At 41.0% G+C, this 21937-nt stretch overlaps 1 long non-coding RNA gene across 2 annotated transcripts in view; it reads right to left on the bottom strand.

Annotated features, from left to right (window-relative positions):
* The window catches only part of LOC143887474 (uncharacterized), a 56149-nt gene extending 41821 nt beyond the window's left edge, over positions 1-14328 (bottom strand). Inside the window, exons 1-3 of one of the 2 annotated variants that reach the window (XR_013254196.1) lie at positions 14212-14328; positions 12352-12490; positions 11594-11934 (exon numbers count right to left, since the gene is read on the bottom strand). This is a non-coding gene — a long non-coding RNA (uncharacterized LOC143887474). Of the gene's footprint in view, positions 1-11593; positions 11935-12351; positions 12491-14211 lie in introns of those variants that run through there. The other variant, XR_013254197.1, reaches the window with a different exon arrangement.
* Positions 14329-21937: the final 7609 nt, after the last annotated feature.

Raw genomic sequence — 21937 nt, 5'->3', positions numbered from 1 at the left:
GTCATAGTACCCATATCGGCAAACTGCTTAGGAGCTGAATCACATCCGGTAGACAGATATCGTATCTGAGTTTTCATCTCCTTCACTTCTTCAGTTAACATGGACATCTGACCAAAGAGTTTAACCATCCAGTTTTCCATTCGGATGAGGGCCGACCTTTCAAAAGATTCCTCCATTGGTCGAAAGTTTGATGGAACAGGTGGCATTTCTGAGATAGGACGAATAAGGGATGCAGGATCCAATAATGGTTCATCTGTAGAGATAGCTCCTACCATCGGTAAAGGGCTAACTGATCTTTGCACTGGTTTTTTGGTAGCCCCGGGTTCTCCAACAACTACCTTACCATCCTTGATAAGTTTTAGGATCTTATGCTTCAAGGCTTGGCAACTGTTGGTTGAATGTCCATGAACTCGATGATACTCACAGAAGTCTCGTTCATAAAAGTTGCTAGGAAGAGGATTTGGAGGAGGAGAAGGTTCAGGAAGTTCAAGTTTACCCACTTCGACCAATCCTCTCAAAGCTTTTTCAAAATTCTTCGGCAATGGAGGAATCTCTTTACCTGGTTTCTGAATAGGCTTATTTCTTTTCTGAGCCACCTTCTTGAAAGGTTGACGGGAGGTCTCCACATTACTGACTTCTTCAGCTGCTACCATAGTCCTCTTTCCGTCTCTAACATCAGTTGAGGTCCTTGTCTTTAGGCCTTTAGCCAGTGCATCCTCTACTTGGACTCCCGTCTTGATGAGATAGTTGAAATCGAGAAAGTATTGGATAGCCATATGATGGTAATACGGTGGAGACAGATTTTTCACCACAATTTTAATCTGATCTTCATCGGACAATCTGTGGGTCATCTGAGCAGCTTTTCTCCTCCATCTTCGGATGAAGGAAGTGAAAGTTTCATTATGCCCCTGTTTCAACATTTTCAGATCCCTTTTGGTTACCTCTATCCCTTCCTCCATGGAAAATTGATCCACAAACTTGTTAGCAATGTCTTCTAAGGTTCGGATCTCTTCAGACTTCAGACTCAAAAACCATTTCTTTGCAGTTCTGACTAGAGATCGAGGGAATACGAGGGCAATCTGCTCTGGAGAAAGTCCATGTTGCTGTAGAAGAGGAATGACAGATTTCAGATGACTGGTGGGGCATCCCGTCCCATCATACTTGTCAAGATCAGGTACTGTGAACTTAGGAGGAAGAACAACTCCCGGGACTATCATGAAGTCGGACATGCTCAACTTCTTAGGGCCTTGGAACTTCATGCTTTCCATTTCTCGGGTTAGCTTATCCAACCTATCTGTTATCGCTCTGCCCTCATTGGCTCTCTCCAGATGAGGGAGACAATTATCTTCTGCATACTGCTCATCCTCGACATCGTCTTCGACATTCAAAACAGCAAGCCTGGCCATTGCAGGAGGTGGGGGAGGTATAAGTGGAATTTGCCGGGGTACAGGTTCTTCAGAAGCAGAACCTCTATCACTTTTCAGACGGACTATCTCCTCACTCATACTATTCATCTGTTGGAGCATAGACTTCATCAACTCATTCATCTCGGCCAGAGTATTTCCAGATTCAGCCATAGGTTCTGGTGTGGGTTGAATAGAAATAGGTACTGCAAATGAGTGAGGTCAATAAGGTCAGACTCTCGCCATGGAATCGACAAACACTAGAGTTCAATATAGGGCAATCAAATGAAAATCCCATATACAAGCTGAGACAAAAGATGATACGAGTATATCCTCCCATGGATAAAATCCGGCAGCATAACATCTATGCAAGGAAATGTGGTAAGATAAGCACATAGAGTTTGTGAGCAAGTCTAAAGGATAATGACCAAACCCAAGGTATCTGAAAGAAAATCGACAGCATGACGGCTATACTAGGAGGGTCTCAGCAACTAAACATGAAGAGTATGCCGTCATGGTCAAGATAAAGCAGGGCTCTCAGCAAGAACACACACTCCGGTAATGATGATGGCAAGATAGACTCATAATCGACATGCGGAGTGATCTGATCAGGATCGATCAAATGATCAGGCTTACGGAAAACAGATCATGACTAAAAGAGCCAAGAATCTGATGATAATCCACAGAATGGATAGATGGGGAAAAATTGATTAGATTAGAAGGAAACCTAACTAAGAAGCAAGCCCTAATCTAATAATAAATATATACATATATATACATCCTAACCAGGGGCACCAACCCTAGTCTAATCTAGCGCAGCCAAGAAAATCTTGACCTAGAAGTGTCTGTGAGTGTACTAGATAACGCGGCGGGTAACCACGGTGTGACTTACCCTTCTACACTACATGGGTAGGCTGACTTCTATCCTAGGCTTACATATGCTGGTCGCACATGTTCGTCCTATATGAGTACATATATATAGTGTCCTAGCAAGGGTTCCCTAATTTTGGTTCTAAAGGGAGAAACTAATATATATACATAATATAATGAAATAAAAGTAGGGCCCGGGCATTTCTGCAGGGTACTATGCTTATGACCATACCCTTGATGTATAACGCCAGCACACCCAGCATTATACAAAGTATGTTCATTGCTCATCGGCTGCTGTAGAACACCAGCACACCCAGTGTCTACGGCTGCAGCTCCGGCGCATAGCTCGGAAATAGATACAACGGTTCCCATCTGGTACGCGTCATATCTATTCCCTGAGGCCAATAATGAAAATGATGAAAGAAATAAAGAATATGACAATGTATGATGTGCGATGTGTGAATCCCTTGTTTTATTTACGCGCCTACTTGGTGCCCCTGGATTTCTAACGATAAAGTTCCCATTTAACTCGATTTTGGCCCAAATTTCCTCAAAATTAGTAACAATGGCATTTTTACAGAGTTAGGCAATGTTTCAAGAATCCCCAGCAGAGTCGCCAGTCTGTGGACCCCGATCCGGGACGGGCGTGAGGGGACGTGCCCCCGCGCGAGTCTCAGGAGATCGTCCACGTGAAGGAGAGCCCCACCAAGGAACTCTCGAAAGAGTGCCCCTCACAGCATGAGCGGCGATGTAAAGTGAGATACCTCTCGATTCGGGGACTAGCCCAGATTCGAGGCGTACCTTAAACAAAGAAGAGTCGCCATCCAAGGAAGTGGGCCCTGGATCCCATGCTGTACTCTGTTGCAACGGATAACCAGAGATATAAAATAGGGTTCGTGCCTGATGACGAATGGGGAAGGGATTAGGCGCCCCCAATTCGCCCAAGTGCTAGCACCTGGTCTCTTATGCCATTTATTATTAATTTTGAAGAGTTTTGGGCGAAAATCATGCGAAATGGGAACGAATATCTCCGAGATAACGTCTAGCTAATCATGCATGTCTCGGAGATGAATAAGAAGCACACACAAAAGAAATGAAAGATATGTCGCCTAAGAATAGCTAGGTTATGAGTGTCATGCCTAATTGGTGTCTAAGTTCTGGTGGACAAGCACATGCATGTTACAGCTAAAGGTATAGGATCTGTACATAAAAATAAGAGAAACACAACAAAATACATAACACAAATAAACTATATATATAACAGGAAAACAAATCCTAACTCTAATGCAGGACTTGACTCGGACCAAGATGGCCGTCCATCTTAGCTGCTCTACGTATCCCGGCCTCGGGAAGAATCGGAGTCAACGTAGTTCAATGCCCTATTCTAAACTACGATGCCTAAAACTCTAGGACCGCTATCCTAGACTCGATCCACTAGACTCGACTGATTTTTAAAGCTTTTTGTGCGATTGCTTAAATTCAAGTGGATTGTAATTTTTAGGACTCTATATGCCCTAACTAATGCAAGTTGATTAGCCTTAGGCTAATGCAGGTGGGCCCTACATCCTATGTGTACCTAGGCTGTGCATTCTAAGGAAAACCATGGGTTGACTATATGCTTCCTAGTCTAGCCATCGATTCGACTAAATGTCTAACCGATCGACTTGAGGCCTCCTAACTCTAGGGACACTCACACGACAGGACACACCATATCAATACAAATCAGGACCGACTCCTAACTCTAAAACACCCTAAATATCTAGGACAGACTCCTAACTCTAGGGGAAGATCTTTTTGAAAAGGTTTTGAAGTTTTTTGTATTTTGAGAATATTTGAAATGTTTATTTTTAAAGGTTTGGCTGGACCTGGGATGTGGACCCCAAGCTGCACTACGTACCCTGTTGAAAGGGATCAAGCCAACGTAGTTCGGACTGAATTCCTAACTACTCTGCACATGACTCAAGATTTTTTTGAGATTTTTGATTTTTCAGATGTTTTTGAATTTTTAAGTGTTTTTGGAATGTTTTTGTTGTTTTTAAGTGTTTTTGGAATGTTTTTGTTGTTTTCCAGTGTTTTTGGAATGTTTTTGTTGTTTTCAAGTATTTTTGAAATATTTTTATTGTTTTTTTTTTGACACCAGAGAATAAAATCCTATCATCATAAGGGTAGGGAGACTTCTGGAATCCCGCAAAGGTTGGACAGCATCCTATGCTTTGCGGGGGAACGAACAGGAAAATAACTCGGCAAGGGTTGGACAGCATCCTATACCTTGCAGGAGCGGGTAAAGATCACGACTTGATGAGAGGATGGACAGAATCCTAACCCCTATGATGATAGGAAAATTCCTGGACTGACTGAAGGACTGACTCCTGTGCTGAAGACTGTTATAATTACTATTTATAATTACTATACAAGATTACTATTCAAAAATACTATTCATAATTACTATTTATAGGTACTATTCAAAACTACTATTCATAATTACTATTCATAAGTACTATTCAAAACTACTATTCATAATTACTATTTATAAGTACTATTCAAAAATTCAAAACTACTATTCATAGTAGGACCCGCTGATGTGGGACCCGCTGTTGTGGGACCCGCTGTGGGACCCGCTGATGTGTGACCTGCTGTGGGACCCGCCGATGTGGGACCCACTGCGGGACCCGCTGTGGGACCCGCTTGTGGGACCCGCTTGTGGGACCCGCTGTGGGACCCGCTGTGGGACCCGCTGTGGGACCCGCGGATGTGGGACCCGCTGTGGGACCCGCTGATGTGGGACCCGCTGTGGGACCCACTGATATGGGACCCGCTGTAGGACCTACTGATGTGGGACCCGCTGTGGGACCCGTGTAGTGCAAAGAATGAATAATAATAAAAAAAAAAATGAACTTACGCCACAAGAGATCCAGGAAGGTGTTGACAGAGTCGTGCTTGTGTGGGGCCCGCTGGAGGTGGGGTGGAGGAGATGGGGATGCCGGTGGAGCTCCGGTGGTTGGTTGGGAGGATGCCGGAGAAGGTGGCCGGAATCCGGTTGGGTTGCCGGAGGAGAAGACCCTTCCTCTCTCTCTCTGCAGATCTCTGTCTCTCTCTCCCTCTCTCTGCAGATCTCCCTCTCTCTCTCCCTTTCTCTGCAGATCTCTCTCTCTCTCTACAGATCTCTCTCTCTCTCTCCCTTTCTCTGCAGATCTCTCTCTCTCTACAGATCTCTCTCTCTCTCTCTCTCCCTTTCTCTGCAGATCTCTCTCTCTCTCTCTACAGATCTCTCTCTCTCTCTCTCCCTTTCTCTGCAGATCTCTCTCTCTCTCTCTACAGATCTCTCTCTCTCTCTCTCCCTTTCTCTGCAGATCTCTCTCTCTCTACAGATCTCTCTCTCTCTCTCTACAGACCACCATCCCCATCGCCGGCCAACCCCGTTAAATCCGGCAACCCCATCCACCTTGAAACCCATTTTCATCGGCTCACCTCCGACCATCTCAGCCGCGACACCTCCATCCCATCCCTTCTTCCACCACCCAAACCCTCTCTTCTTCTCCACCAACCCATTCCCGCCGGCCAACCCCATCCCCCTCTGCAACCCATTTCCGAATCCCATTATCCCTAACCCATTCCTCGATTTCCCAAGAACCCCATTGTTGTCAGCCATTGCTTGAAGCCCACACGGATTTTCCCCCAAACCCATATTCCATCTTCCCCGAGAAGCCAACCCAAATCCCAATCACCGCAGCCACCGACCTCTACCCCTTTGGATTTGCAAAAAAAAAATCAGAGAGTTGCATAGAGAGCTGAATGAGATCTAAGGAAGAGGGGGGAAGAAATCAAAGAGAAAAGAGGATTTTCTTGGGTTTACAATTCGCAGGGAGGGGATAAGATCCGTTCATCACCATTTCTTTCACCCAAACTCCAGCCAACCTGCAGCCATTAGATTCAATCTAGATCTCATCTCTTCCTGGCCGAATATTCTCGCTCCGGCAGATCCTTACTCCGGCGGATCTTTTCTCCGGCAGATTCTTGCTCCGGAGAGGAGAGATATCCGCACCCTACATTGGTTTCAGGTAATGCTTATCTGTTCCTTAATTTCAACATGATTTCAGTCATCTTTGTTCTTATTCAGGGTTATCCATTCATTATCTGTGATTTGTTTGTGTTCTACTTAATGTCCTGTATGTTCTAGTTCGGTCTCTTATCACAGGATTTTTCTTTCATGACCCTTAGTTAATGAATTTGTGGCCTAAGCACATTCTAGACTCTAAGTTCCCTTTGAAGGTCTGCAGCATTGGAGCCCATTAATATTTGCAATTTATTTGGTAGTTTCTTGTTCCCATCGGAAGCATATGAGATGAAGACTGACAATTCACAATCGAATGGTGTTGCAATAATGCCATCACCAATTGTTTTATTTTATTTTATTTTTATTTTTTATTATATTTTGTGGAAATTCATGGTGTTACTATTTCTCATCTGGGGTTTTAGTTGTTGCAAGATTAGCTGGAACTCGGTCGTGAGAATGAGTGCAGATTTACGAGATTTATTTCTCTGCGAAGCATTTTTTTTGTAATATAGCCCTCTTCTTCTTGTGACTATGATGGTTTGGTTTTGGGGAGTGAATCTGTGGGTATTTGCCCAATCCTCTGTGAACTATGCAAAAATATTTGATCGTGATCACAATCATCTTACACATAGAGAAATATGGGAGTCTGCCACTTGGATGACAATCATTGTTCCAAGTAGTATGACTGCTTACCTTTTTATGTACTCTCATGGAGAGGTATCTTTGGCTGCATCACAACCAGTAATCTTATATGTTGTTGTTATGATGGTTCTTATATTCCCATTTGATATTTTTTTTTACTTTTATTTTTATCGTCCCGCTACTACTTATTGAGGACATTTTGGCGGATCATTCTCCTGGCGACGATGGAATGTATCTTGAGCCAGCCTCTTCCCTTCCTGCCTTAGAGTTTTCGCAGGTTAAGGGATTCTCTCCTCTTAGAGTGTTTAGCCAGTTAGGACCGTTCTTAAGTGACTGATCATTTAGTAGATCTTTTTGTAGAGTTTTTTTTCTGTCCCCTTTTGTTTAGAAGTTTACCCTTTGGGTTAGAGGTTCTTCATCTTTCGTTCATTTAGGGTTTTCCCTCGCAGGTTAGAACTCGTCTCTTTTGGTTACTGGCTATGCCTCGTCTGCTTTTGGTCATCTCTTTGAGATTATTTTTTCTCGTATCGGAACTTTAGTTCCCCCGTTTTGATTTCTTTCCCCTTACGCTTTAGGGATCCCGTTTCCCTCTAAAATTACTCTACCGTGATATGGTGGGTAAGGAGGCTCTTCTATTGGATCCCCTTTAGCTGAAGGCTGTTAGCACATTTTTTTTTTAAAAAAAATCAAAAATATAAAAGCACTTCAAAAACATTTGAAAACATAAAAAAACCTTTAAAAAAATCTAAAGTGTTGAGTTTCATAGCGTATTAGGAAAGTTCATAGTGCAACTTGGGATCTTTATCCAAAGTCCAGCCAAACTTTGTAAATAAATCTTTTAACCCTTTTAAAAATATAAAAATCTTCCAAACATTGTTTTTTGAAAAGATCTTCCTCTAGAGTTAGGACTTTGTCCTAGATAGAGAGTTTTAGAGTTAGGAGTTTGTCTTTGATTTGTTATGTGCTTGTTTACGTTTGTTTTAGAATTAAGAGTTTCTCCTTGATGTGTTGTTTGATTTGTTGTGTGTAGTTTGTGTTAGAGTTAGGAGTCTGTTACGCCTCCGTCCGGTCAGTTGGCGATTCACATCGCCGACTGATGACTAGGTCTAGGATGCGCTAGTGACCCCTTTGTTTTCCTTAGGAAACACAGCCTAGTTACACATAGGTTGTAGGAATCACCTGCAATAGCTTAGGGCTAATTTGCATTTATTTAGGGCATATAGGGTGTCCTAAAATCTACAATCCACTGGGATTTAAATAATCGTACAATAAACTTTAATAATTGGTCCGGTCTTTTAGATCGAGTCTAGCATAGAGGGCTAGGTGTCTTAGGCATCATAGCTTAGAATAGGCGCGAAGAACTACGTTGCCTTGATTCTCATGGAGGCGGGGATACGTAGGCTTCTTTGGATGAATACCAGACCATCCGAGGACTCGGGCTTAAGCATTAGAGTCTTAGGGTCTCTTGTTAGCGCTTGGGATTTATGTTTGTATATCGATTTTTACATAGGATCATGATAGTGTGTATTCATTTCTTGGTTTTCTTACATGCTTATTCTTTTATCTGCCTGCATTGCTGCTTATTCTTTACTTCGTTCACATGTTTCTTCTTTTATCTGCCTGCATTTCTGTTTATTCTTTACTTCGTTTATTGTATCTTAATTCATTTCATGATTAACTGCTAGTTCTAGATTTTTTATCCTGTGCAGACTTTATACCTTTAGCTGTAGCATGCATGTGTTTGTCCACAAGAACTTAGACACCTATTAGCATGTCACTCATAACCTTTTGGTTCCATGGCGTGTCCATGGATGGCGACTCTGAGTTATTTTTAGATATATCTTGGTTTCGAGCCCTGGCTCCGGATCAGGATGTATCTCTTTCTTTATATATCGCCACTCATGCTATGCTGTGAGGGTGGCACCTGTTTCGAGAGTTCCTTGGCAGAGCTCTCCTTCACGTTGTGGAGATCCAGAGGGTGTTAGGGGCTCGTTCCCTCGGCACCGTCCTCGGATCGGGGTCCACAATGGCGCGTTCGCTAAACGACAAAAATATGTCCGGCCCAAGCCGGACAGACGGATTTGCCGGACAGGATTTCCGGACTGATTTCCTGGCCGGACAGACAAAATTTCCGGACTGATTTCCTGGCCGAACAGACGGAATTTCCGGACTGATTTCCTGACCGGACAGACTAAATTTCCGGACTGATTTCCTGGCCGAACAGACAGAATTTCCGGACTGATTCCCAGGCCAGACAGACAGAATTTCCGGACTGATTTCCTGGCCGGACAGACAGGATTTCCGGACTGATTCCCAGGCCGGACAGACGAAATTTCCTGACTGATTTTTTGGCCGAACAGACAGAATTTCTGGACTGATTCCCAGGCCAGACAGACAGAATTTCCGGACTGATTTCCTGGCCGGACAGACAGGATTTCCGGACTGATTCCTAGGCCGAACAAACAAAATTTCCGGACTGATTTTTTGGCCGGACAGACAGAATTTCCGGACTGATTTCCAGGCCGGACAGACAGAATTTCCGGACTGATTTCCTGGCCGGACAGACAGGATTTCCGGACTGATTCCCAGGCCGGACAGACGAAATTTCCGGACTGATTTTTTGGCCGAACAGACAGAATTTCTGGACTGATTCCCAGGCCAGACAGACAGAATTTCCGGACTGATTTCCTGGCCGGACAGACAGGATTTCCGGACTGATTCCTAGGCCGAACAAACAAAATTTCCGGACTGATTTTTTGGCCGGACAGACAGAATTTCCGGACTGATTTCCAGGCCGGACTGATTTTTTGGCGGGACAGACAGAATTTTCGGTCTGATTCCGCGGGCCGGACAAACGCTGGACAGACTCCCCCCTTTCAGGAATGTAACTCACCACACTTCCCCAAATCACTACAATGACTTGGAGAACTGGAGGGCAACTGATGGGGTTTGAAAAACAGCAGCCAATTAGCTGTCGACACGTGGCCCCAGGATGGCCCACCACAAATCCAGCGTCGGCCCAGGGGTATTCTGGTAATTACCTAATAGTAGGTAAACTTGGACCTGTAAAAGGCCGACACCTGTCCTGGGGTAGGTAATCCAACCACCCCAGGTTTCCCTCTATAAAAGGGCTTTCAGAGCTCAGACCAAAGGGTAATAACTTCTCAACCTACCACTCTTAAGAACTCGCTCTACACTCCTGCTCATACTGACTTGAGTGTCGAAGGGCCTGTCCGGAGTAACGACTCCAGGTTGGTCTTCTGACCTCGTTCGCTCTTGTGCAGGACTCAGCTCCTTCATTTCGATTTCGAAGAACTCGGCTTCTTCACTTCGGCTCCTCGGGTCCTCCAGCTCAGCTCTGACGTCACTGTCGTATCTGTTACCGATTTTTGGCCTAACAGCTTGTTTCAAAGAGAGCAATTATCATGTCATCAAGAACATTTGTATTGATGAGGGAGTGCCTTCCCTGGACAAAACTTTGGTAGAAAATGAGGCAGACCACAGGAAATTTATAGGGTTCCCACATTCTGATTTGGATGAAAATAGAGCTTTGACCTCGTGAGTGGAGACAGTAAGATAATGCCTTTTGCGATGGACACTAGCAATTCCCTTCTAACAATTATCTGATACCGACCAGATCCATATGAGATTTGGTCTAAAACATAAAACCATATTTCGTATAACAATAAGATAATGCCTGCATTAATATGACAATATTTCTAGTAAATGTATGATCATGATCTGTGAGATGATAGCCACCACAAGAATGTTTCATGGATGAAATGCTCCCGTCATTCCCAGTTTATGTGGCTATATATTTGGGTTTACTATTTATTTGGCTTTATGAATTCTAGATTTGTTGTTGTGTCATGACCGTTTGCATTCTTAGATGATATTGATTTTAGTCTTGTATTTTTCCTTTGTCATCTAATCTACACCTAACTTTTTAGATATCATTGCAATCTTAGTCACATTACTGATGAAATCTTTTGTCGAGCATTTTAAAATTGCTCATCCATGGGCAACCATGAATTTTTTTTCATGATATTAGTTTCTCAAGTAGTGAGGGGGCAGGGAGGGTGGGAGGAGAGACTTGAGAGGGCATGAATGAGTAGAGCTCTAGAGGGTGAGTAGCTAAACAAATAAATCATATTTTGGGTGAAGTTTTTTGTTTCCTTGTTTTTCAGACTCTCCTAATCCTCACTCAGTCCATCTCGTGTCTATCGCTCTCCCACCCTCCATCACCATTGGGTAAGCTAATATTCCAGGAAAAAAAATCAAGGTAGCCAAACATCTTCCTTAAACATCTACTTAATGGTATTAGGTAGATGTTTATGATGGGAAAATATATCACATGCTTCTTTTAACCTTGTGTCTGAAATAAGAAGTATAATTTTAGACATATCGCTTTGCTTTGATTTAGTTTTATTTTTATTTGTTGGGGGGTTTTGGTTTCCGGTGTTGTTTGTTTGTAATGTGGGTGCTTAAGTGGGAAGAAGAAGAAAAATAGAACTCAAGAACACAACAAGAGGAGAAGAAGAAAATGGGAGCAAAGCTCAACCCAATTGATATTCTATCAATTACATAAGTTTATCTACATCCAAAATCTCCTCTACCACTGATTTCTATCCCTTTAAATAAAAGAAAACAAGAGAAAATTCGTGCAAGCTCATCCACCCACTAGCTTTGGGACTTATATATCGTTAATTACTTTGGAACTCACTAAATTTGACACAGTCCACCAAAACTGCCTTAACCAATTAACCACTTAACCATTTTTCGACACAAGTACTTGTTGGAAAGATATCAAAGAGACGTACAACTTTGTACTTTACCACTTTCCAAAATTCTACCATTTAGAGGTCCAAAAATGAGGTTCAAAAACGGGCCAACAACATTACTGCAGGAAAGCACCATGGAACTCCACCAAAACCACTTATGCATGACATAGCTGCCATGTTCACACTGCATCAGTTTGGGGTCATGTTATTCATGCCATGCCATTCAAAATAATAATAATAATAAAATTTATGCATGCCTTGCATGAGTTTTGTTAGTCTCACAAAAACAGTTTTATATAGCAGCAGACAAAAACATTTTTGTTAGTCTATTTTTTAGAGCATTTGTATTAAAATGCAAATTTCCAAATGATATTGATTTCTTATTACAGGATTCATTGTATTGTGTGCTAGGCGTGAACATAGAATTGAAAATTTGGCAAATTGGGCAGAAATTCTGGCATTTGTCATGATTTAATTTTCCACATGCCCAGACAGATTTTTCATCATATATATTTTTTTCATAAAAATTGACAAAATGGGTTTACTTTTTTTAGCAATAGACAAAAGCACATAATAGAAAGGGATTTGCTAGCGTCCATACCAGAAGGCACACCACCACCACCACCACCACCAACAAAGGCCGTTTTGTATTTCTGTTTTGTATATTTCTTGATGTTCTTTTCCCTGTATTGACCATCTCGATCGCAGGGGTTTCCTCTCGTTTTGCGTTGAATAAAATCCTGTCAATAAAAAAAGAGGGCAAGTTGGGAAATACATGATAAAAATGTTTAAGAAGGTTCAGTTTGCAATCTATTAAGACGCATACGGTGATAAGTGCCATTGATCACATGCCAAAAGGAGATTCTATGTGTTCAATCAAAGCTTGCAAAAGTGAACTGACAAAATACCTTTGTTTTGAAGTTTTAAATCTAAAACTAATGGACAAATACACTTTTGAAATGTAAATACTTGTGGAAATGTTAGGTCTGAAAGTTACTTTGAATCATTTAGGCCCTGTTTGGATTGCAAGTAAAACATTTCTGACTGAAGATTTTTCTTTCAATGATTTAGAGTTTTATTTAGCGGAAGTGATTACTAGGGACGTCAGAAGAATCCAGTGGGTTTGTTTGATTGCCACGTACACTGTCGCTGGGTGTCCCTAGTGATCAAAAGGGGCATAAATATCACTTCCCTTATTTAGAGGGATATTATTAGAAGGGAAATATTATCAACAGTACTATGTTTTGTTATTTCCACACACAAATCCTGTCTTTTAGTATTTAAGGAGATGCCAAAAGGTTATTAGAGTTCCCATTAGGAGCTCACAAGCCAGTTAAAAAAGAAAAGTTGGGCCCGTGCAATTATTAAAACATGGTTGTGCTGGTAACATTTCCCTATAATAAATTGAAGGTCTAAAAATTGGGTAGGGTTGGTTCAAGTTATATTTTTTCACTATTTGAAGACCCGTGCGATGCACAGGGCGAGGAAAAAATATGCTTTAGAATTGTTTTAAAATTAAGGATGCATTTTTAAAGAGATCCATGAGGATACGTGTTGACAATCCTATAAAAATAAACAAAGAAAAGCTAAATGTACAAACAATTTAGTAATTATAAATAAAAAAAGAAAGGACAAAATTATCAATTCCTTAGTTCTGAAGTAACATTACCAATAAAAGATTGAAATTGATAAGATTATACATGCAACCATAAACAAATAGACTAAACCCTCTTTGGATAAAAGCAAAACCATTTGCTGAGCAAAAAATTTATTGAATCTTAAAAAGATGTGTTAAAACCTTTTTTTTTTAAAGAAAAGAATTCACTAAATAAAAGATGGACAGTAGCGCCAATCAATATGTTGTGTCAACCCATTTGGTGACAAAAAAAATTAAATGAATCTTAAAACGATTTGTTAAAACCATTTTAAAAAAAACAAAAGAATTCGCTAAAAAAAAGATGCACAGTGTTCTTTAGTAAGTAAACTTCATAGTAATTATGTTCAAACTTTCCAAGTTTAGCATCATTCTACTAAGCAAGCAAGTTAGGAAGTTATTGGTTCCACTTAAAAGAAATAGAGGAAAAATGAAAACAATAGAGTCCTACATCGGGGTAATCCATTGCCATTCTGTGACTATAAATTAGCTAAAATCTCCATCTAGATAGACCACGCACGCAGAATTTTATCAATCGGTAGAGAAAGCTGCTAGGGTTTTAGACTAACACAATAAGGTTCACTATGAAATTATAAGAGGGTTCTGGTGGACTGCTTATAAGTGACATGGCAAAGCATTATTTGGAAACCCACCAAATGATTTATATAAATTGATTAAACAGGGGATTAGATGTCTTATCACTTCTTTGAATCTTATACTCGATTTAGTCATTAAAAAAGACTCTTGAGTTTGAATCTTATACTCGATTTAGTCATTAAAAAAAAACATAGCACAATAAAAGCATACCTGTGTCTGATATTAATGCTAGATCCAGATTAGAAGAAATGAGAAGAACCGATATGGGAAGGACGTTTAAAAAAAAAAATGCAGCGCTGAATTGTATTTAAATCTTTTGGGGTGAGGAGGTATGTGTAAAAAGTCATTATCTTTTGGGAGGTATTTATGAGAAGTCACAAATGGACTATTAAGAAAATAAGGCGTTTCAATGCGAATAGCCGCAACGTAGGGGCTTTTCGGTAATCCATGAGGCACCACGTTGGCAAAAATCAACAAAACTACTTACTCTGTTCAAATGCTTCCTTGCGAAGCATTTTTAGAAATGCTATCGAGGTAGCAATAAAATCAACAAAACTACTCACTCATTATATCCAAAATCTGGTTAAAAAAATCAAAAGTTGATATGGGTATTCAATAAGTAGAGACAGATCTTTCCATTAAAGATTAGTGGGAAAAAAATCCATGTTGCAAGATATGAACATGACAATCCATGGTATATAAAATGTTCAATAACATCTGAAATGAATATTTTAAATATATTAATTAAAAATTTTAAATTGAATTTCATTGCAATTAATTAGATTAATTTATAGGGTTTCTAGAGTGTACATAGGTCTACGACCATAAGGATGGGCTGTTTGTATCTAGGGACACACAAATTAAGAAAATTTTTCCATGGAAAACATACTCTAAGCAAAAAAATCTAAGGTCAGATAGGGATGAAACTTTAAAAAGCAAGGAATTTTTTTGACATGCTTTTGGTTAATTGATAGATGATTCCCATTTTTTTATGGAATAATGACAAAATCTTATTGGTTGTACATGGTTTTTTGTATTGTTAAAAGGGTCCTTAAAATCTTATTGGTTGTACATGGTTTTTTGTATTTTTAAAAGGGTCCTTCTAGTGAAACAGAGACTATGGCCGAGCTACGGACCCTTGAAATCGTTGCTCACCATCTGGCCATGGATAACCACCCTCCATTTTTATTTTTTTTTCAGTTTTCATTTCAATGAGATTAGGGTAGTTTGGTTAATACGGCAAATTGAAGGTCTTATTGTATAAAGTATTGGATTGATGTGCCTTTGAGTTGGTCCCACCAGTCTTGGGAAAAAGAACAAGATATGATATGAGGGATAAGAACGAATTTCTTTCCTTGTCCTTTTCCAAGATACTGTTATTTTAATTTCATTTACTTTAAAAAAAGAAAGAAAAAGATGTGACGTTGTCGAATAGCCACATCGGTTTGCGCTTTTTGCCTTAAAAAAAGGGTTGAATGCAGTTTGCAAAGGGGTGCCACATGGCACACCCTCAACGTACCACATCCAGCTTTACATAGATAGTGTAGATGTCTAAAAATAATAGCAATTTTTAGAAATATTTTTCCTTTCCAAACAGGGGATTAGATGTCTTATCACTTCTTTGAAAATAAAGAGAAGTACTCTTGGTGCTGAGAGAGAATTCAGTAAGGTCTCACCTATTTAGGTCTCAATACGAGAAACCATATAATTTGATACTTCATCGTGAGGGATTCAGGAGTAGTTATTTAAATTTCTTGCTATGATTCTACGAGAAGCGTTCTAAGGACCTCTTTTAGTTCCCTAAAAATAATTTGCTTATATTCTTGTGTGCATACAATCTTGTATCTTATACCAGTTTAAAAGACCCATGTGAGAGAATTCATTGGAAGCCCTATCTTTTTCAATGTGCAATTTTATAACAAGGGATTTGCTAGCCTCCTTCGTGGAAGCACCTTCACGCTCAGAAACCGGAGCAATGGGAGGCCAAGGAGGGTGATCCATGTTGGAGGCCAAGGAGGAAATCTGCATTGAAGAAATATAGATGGAGGCCAAGGAGGGTGATCCATATTGGAGCAATGGGAGGCTCCACTCCTGGATTGAAGTTTGGCAACCATATCAGAAACCAGAGGAAGTCTTCAATTTTAGGGCCCATTTGGATACCTCATGGATTTGTATTTTGATTTGGATTTGAGTTTTGGATACAAAATACATCAATCATCTTCATGATCATGTTTTAAGAGAGAGAGGGAGGGAGGGAGGGAGGGAGGGAGGGATGTCTCGCTGCTGGGGAGCAGCGACGGTGAAGGAAGTTTCCACAAATATTGATTTTCAAGTAATGTCTCGCATAACAGATTTGAAAATCAGAATTGTTTGCACTGTTGTAGCTGATTTGGAAATCTAAGGATCTGATCCAGTTCAAAATATCAACTAAATCCAAATCTAAATCTTGTGGGTATCCAAACGTGGCCTTAATGACTGAGAGAAAATCCCGTTCAAATCCAAACCTGATGAGGTGTCTTTGGTCTAAGATCAATACAACAAGATTAGAAGAGATGTGAAATTTTTGTTTGATCACCTCTTATATTACAAACAATGAAGGCCAACCATAAGAGCATTTGGCCACAAGGGTCAGTTTGAATGGTGTATGTGGACCCCGATCCCGAGGAAGGTGAGGGACGAGCCCCCAGCGGCCTCTAAGATCTCTACATGTGAATGAGAGCTCTACCAAGGAACTCTCAAAACGGTGCCACCCTCATAGCATAGCACTAGTGGCGATATATGATGAGATACCTTTTGATCAGGAGACAAAAGCCTCGAAACAAAGACGTACCTAAAATAACTCAGAGTCGTCATCCATGGATAGGCCAAGGAACCAAAAACAAATGCTCTGTGCAATAGATAAAATCCAGAGATATAATTTGGGTCCGTGCCTGGTGACGAATGAGGAAGGTCCGGAGAGCACCCTCATCCTCCCGAGTGTAAGCACTCGGTCTCTTATGCCATTTATTTATTAGTTTCGAAGAATTTTGGGCAATGTAGACACCCTCATTTTGCTACACTTTAACCAACAATAGCCTAATATATTGATCCGTGGAATTTCATTGGTAAAGTATGCATCCTCAAATTTTCTGAAAAACCAAAATGATAAAGAGATGTACCTGGTGAGATGATTAGATCCTAAAAATTGAAAAATACTCTGATTGGTGAATTTAGTGTGTTAAATCCATGTGAGAGCCCCTCTATCATAGATTTATATGTTTTAGGTCATTAATATCTCGATCTGACTTTACGGATTATCAATCGGGACAAAATAAGCTAGGGTCACTTCACAGCCCGGGCCCTGATTCCATTCCGAGACCCGATTTCCGTAAATCACCAGATCAAGGGCAAATCTTGACCTAGGTATCTTTCTTTACCAATAATTTGTTATCATTTAATCAAAATTAGATTGTTCAAGGTTGATTTCAAATCCGGATTAAACATCAGATCACTTAATTGAGCAAAAAAAATAAAACCCAACGAAAAGCCACGGATCAATGCGGGTGAATGAGAGCCGTCGAAATAATTTAACCAAATTATCAACAACAATGCTTTCAGTACTTTAATTGTTGTCAAAATTCATATTTCAAAGGTTATGATCATTCATCAAAAATTGATCAAGTTGGTTGGACCAATCGAATCGTCAATTTGATCAACGGTTAGAAAAACGATTCGCTGTTAAAAACCGACGGCTCGCATTGGTCAAAAATTCTGAAAATAATATTTCTATGGCAATATTGTGCTTAAATGAAAGAGAAAAAATCAACGATTTTAATGGCGAAAGAATTATCGAAATCGGACTTCAAAATCTCCTGAAAACCGCGTTTTTCGATTTTCACATTCAAAATATTTGAAAAATCTTTTACAAGATTCTAGGAGATTTGGAGGCATCATCTCGTCCATTCTTTTTATCGACCCAATCTTATTCCATATCATTCCAAAGATTTCAGGATATTTGGAGACCCGATCTCGCCCGTTCTTTCGATCACATGGAGATTGCAGTTAATCGCAACCATCCAAATCGTTGTCATTCTCTACAAAGGCAACCAAATTGGACATTTCCCTTGCCTTGAAATTTGCTTCCAAAATCTACAAAGATTCCAAGAACAAATGGCATCATCTTGGACCTTGAATTGTTCCTAAATCTTTAGTGCTTGATCATGGCCGCATAGGTGCCTGCCATTTTGAACATAGCCATGGCTTAAATGGAAGATGCCAAAGAAGAGGGAGAATATTCTAGAAAAATCCGATCTTGGCCATTCTTTCCCCTTCCTTTTTCCATCACTCAATCTCCACCCTACACCTCTAGGCCCTAAAGATGACAACCTGGCTCATCCCTCACCTATAAATACCCATGCTCTCTTCTTTCTCAAAAAAAGAAAAAAGAGAAATAAGACTCAAAGAAAACTACTAGAGAAATCCTCCATATCCCCGCCTTCAAATCTTGTCCTATTCAAAGGATACCCAAAATCTCCATCACTTTTTAAGAGGCAAAGGAGAGAGGATCGACATCAAACAACGGGAGAGGTTGGTTTATTTGCTATTATTTAAGTTTAAGATTCATATTAAATTAGAATTCATGTAGGAGCTAGATTTCATGGTCATCTTATTCATGCACCCACATTCATGTTCATCTCTCATCTTCTTTTATGTTAGAATCATATTAATGAAAATTTCATAATCATAGGATGCATCTCTCATCTCTCTCAATCTATCTTCCTTTATTTTATTTTTACAATCTGAAGCCCTCTCCAAACTTCTATAGAACCTACTCCATTATCAATCGGCCACTACCCTAAGCCCGCACCCTGGTTCACACTCTGTTTCCCCCTGGTTAGACCCTGGTTCGCACCCTGGTTGCACCCAGGTTCGCTGCTGGTTGCACCCAGGTTCGATGCTGGTTCACCCTGGCCCGCACCCTGGTTCACACCCTGGTTCCCCCTGGTTAGCCCCTGGTTAGACCCTGGTTCTCACCCTGATTCACCCTGGTCCGCACCCTGGTTCATACCCTGCTTCCTCCTGGTTAGACCATGGCTAGTCTCGGGTTTGCTCCTAACTTAGACCCGACTCACTTGACCCTAACCATTAACCCAATCCAACCTAACCACTAATCACACCTAAACTCGAACCCACAGCCCCTACCCAAACCGAGTCAGCCCAAGTTCAACCCGAGTCGATCCGAGTCAAACCGAGTCAGCCCTTGTTCAACCCGAGTCGATCCGAGTCAGCCCTTGTTCAACCCGAGTCGATCCGAGTCAGCCCTTGTTCAACCCGAGTCGATCCGAGTCAAACCGATTCAGCTCCAACTCGGACCCGCAACCCGACCCCAATCCGATTCAGCCCCAACTCGGACTCGCAACTTGACCCCAGTCCGAGTGAGCCCGGTCCAACCCAGGCCCGACCTAGCTCAATCCAAATCCACGGACCCTAATCCAATCCAAACCCATGGACCCTAACCCGCGCCCAACCCAACCTAAGACTCAATCCCAATCTAACCCGAACCTGACCCAAGGCAAACCCAACCCGATCCAATCTAACCTGACCCGATCAAATCTAACCCAACCCCAAACCAAAATCAACCTAACCCAACCTAGGATCTAAACCAACCCAACCTAAGATCTAACCCAGCCCAACCCAGCCATACACCCAACCCAAGACTATTTGGCCTTGTCCCAAAATCCCATCCATTAGACTCTACCCAAACCCAAGGCTCACTTAGCCTTAACCCAAGCCAGTGGTTTACTGGACCTTGACCCAACTCAACTTAACCCATTTCCTGCAACCAAACAGCACCTAAACACCCATTTCTAGCAACCAAACAGCACTCAGGAACCATTCCCTGCAACCAAACAGCACTCAGGAACCATTTCCAGCAACCAAACAGCACTCGAGAACCATTTCCAGCAACCAAACAATGCCCAGAAACCATTCCCTGCAACCACAACACCCAAAAATCCTTCCCTGCAACCAAAGAACAATTTGGAACTCTTTCCTAGCATCCAAATGGCAGCAAAGCTACCATCTACATGTCCAAAGCACGGTGGAACTACGTGTGGCTTGATCCCCACGACGGGGTACGTAGGCAATTTGGCACTCCCAAGTTCAGTCGCACCTTTCTCCATCCTTCTCGTTCCCCTACACCCTTCTTCATCCCTTCCATTCCCCTATTCACCCTTTCCTTTTCCTTAAACCCTTTTTGCATATTAGATATTTTCTTTTACTTAGTAGCATAATTAGTTGCATGTTTAGATCTCTTTAAATTATTCTTATCGTAAGCTTAGAATCACATGCTAGTTGTTTTGCTTTTTAGTATGCTAGTTGCTTTCTTTGCATGATTAGTTGTGTTTGTTAAATTTGAAACTCAAAAGAATTCAAAAATCTTAAAAGAATCTAAGAACTTATAATCGTCTAAGATGAAAAATCCCAATCATAAAATTCTAGGCTCTAAACTTAGAGACCACACTCTAGATTTTCAGAATAGAATTCTTAGAATTCAAAGTTCACAAATATACCAAGAATGTAACTTAGGTCCATTGCATTAAATCTAGGTTCATATAGCATAGGTCACTCCACTTCAAATCAATCAACCTAATTCAACTCAAATCAAATCACATCAATCTTAAAACAATCACATAGGCACATAGGCATGTAGTTGCATGTAGGATGCACTCCTGGCCCGCATGAGTCTAAACTGTGAACGGCTAAAAAAATTAGAATGCATTTAGGTTAATAAAGTTCACATTCACCCCATTTAGGAAATGCATTGAAATTAGATCTTAGGATGCATGTCACATAGTTCGCACATTAATGTAGAGTTAGATGAGCCATTTAAAAGAAATTCAAAAGAGTTAACTTTTGAAATTGAAGACCGATTATCGGGCAGGAATGGTGCATGTGGTGGTAACTCCCCATACCTTCCATTCTTGTAACCAGGTAACGAGTCTAGATTTCTGGTAAATTATGGGTCCTAGATCCCTCATCTAGGTGGCGACTCTATCACTCACTTTTGCGTGGAATTCGGATTGCCTTAGTGATCCCAAGTTCACGGAAAAGAGGAATTAAATTACACCTTGCTAGGCTCGGCGGCTTACCCCTGCCTTTATGGGTACTGGGTTGCACATTTGATTGCACCCTATGGCTTGGTTGCTGCCTGCTCGGTTGGGTAATTAAAATCAATAATAAAAAACACACGCCATTCGCGTGGGTACGAGAGACCAAGAGAGAGCGTGGCGCCTCGCGCGCCGCCACCCCTCTCGCGGGATCGGGTCCTACAGGCAAAAATCATGTGAAATGGGAAGAGATATCTCTGAGAATACGTCTACATAAGCATGCATGTCTCGGGGATGGGCAAAGGAAAAATAAACATCCAAGTCCTAAGAAGAGTTGAGATCAGTGTCATCTATCATTGAAATGAACACTAAAATCCAACGTCTCTTAGAGAGGCGTAAAAGACTGATGTTCATCCAATATAAGATAACCCTGCTGCCTATCTCCATACATCATATCTAACATCCATGCCTAAAGAGAATTGGTACCAGTATCATCTGTCATCAGAATGAACACTAGAATCTGTCGTCTCTTCAGAAAGAGGCGGAGAAGACTAATGTTGATCTAATAATAGATAATCATATTACCAATCTCTACCAATCACATCTAGTCCTAACTCATCACATCTAGAAAGTAGTAAGCATACACATGCACAACTATAGCTAAAGAGACAAGCATGCACAGTGAGTAAACGTCAGTAGATGATAGCAAAAGTAATAATCAACAATAATAAAGAGCTACAACTAAGCATATGATCAAGATAAATAAGCACATAAGTGCCACAGCTAAACATGTGAGAGCTACAGCTAAACATGTGAGTAAGCAATAAACTAGATAAGATGTACAGTTA

Source organism: Tasmannia lanceolata, unplaced genomic scaffold (assembly GCF_043159265.1).
Source record: "Tasmannia lanceolata isolate RefF3 unplaced genomic scaffold, GAP_Taslan_0.1 ptg000012l, whole genome shotgun sequence".
Classification (NCBI taxonomy): Eukaryota; Viridiplantae; Streptophyta; class Magnoliopsida; order Canellales; family Winteraceae; genus Tasmannia; species Tasmannia lanceolata.
Note: the sequence above shows the minus strand (reverse complement) of the source record. Positions and strands in the feature narration are given on the sequence as shown.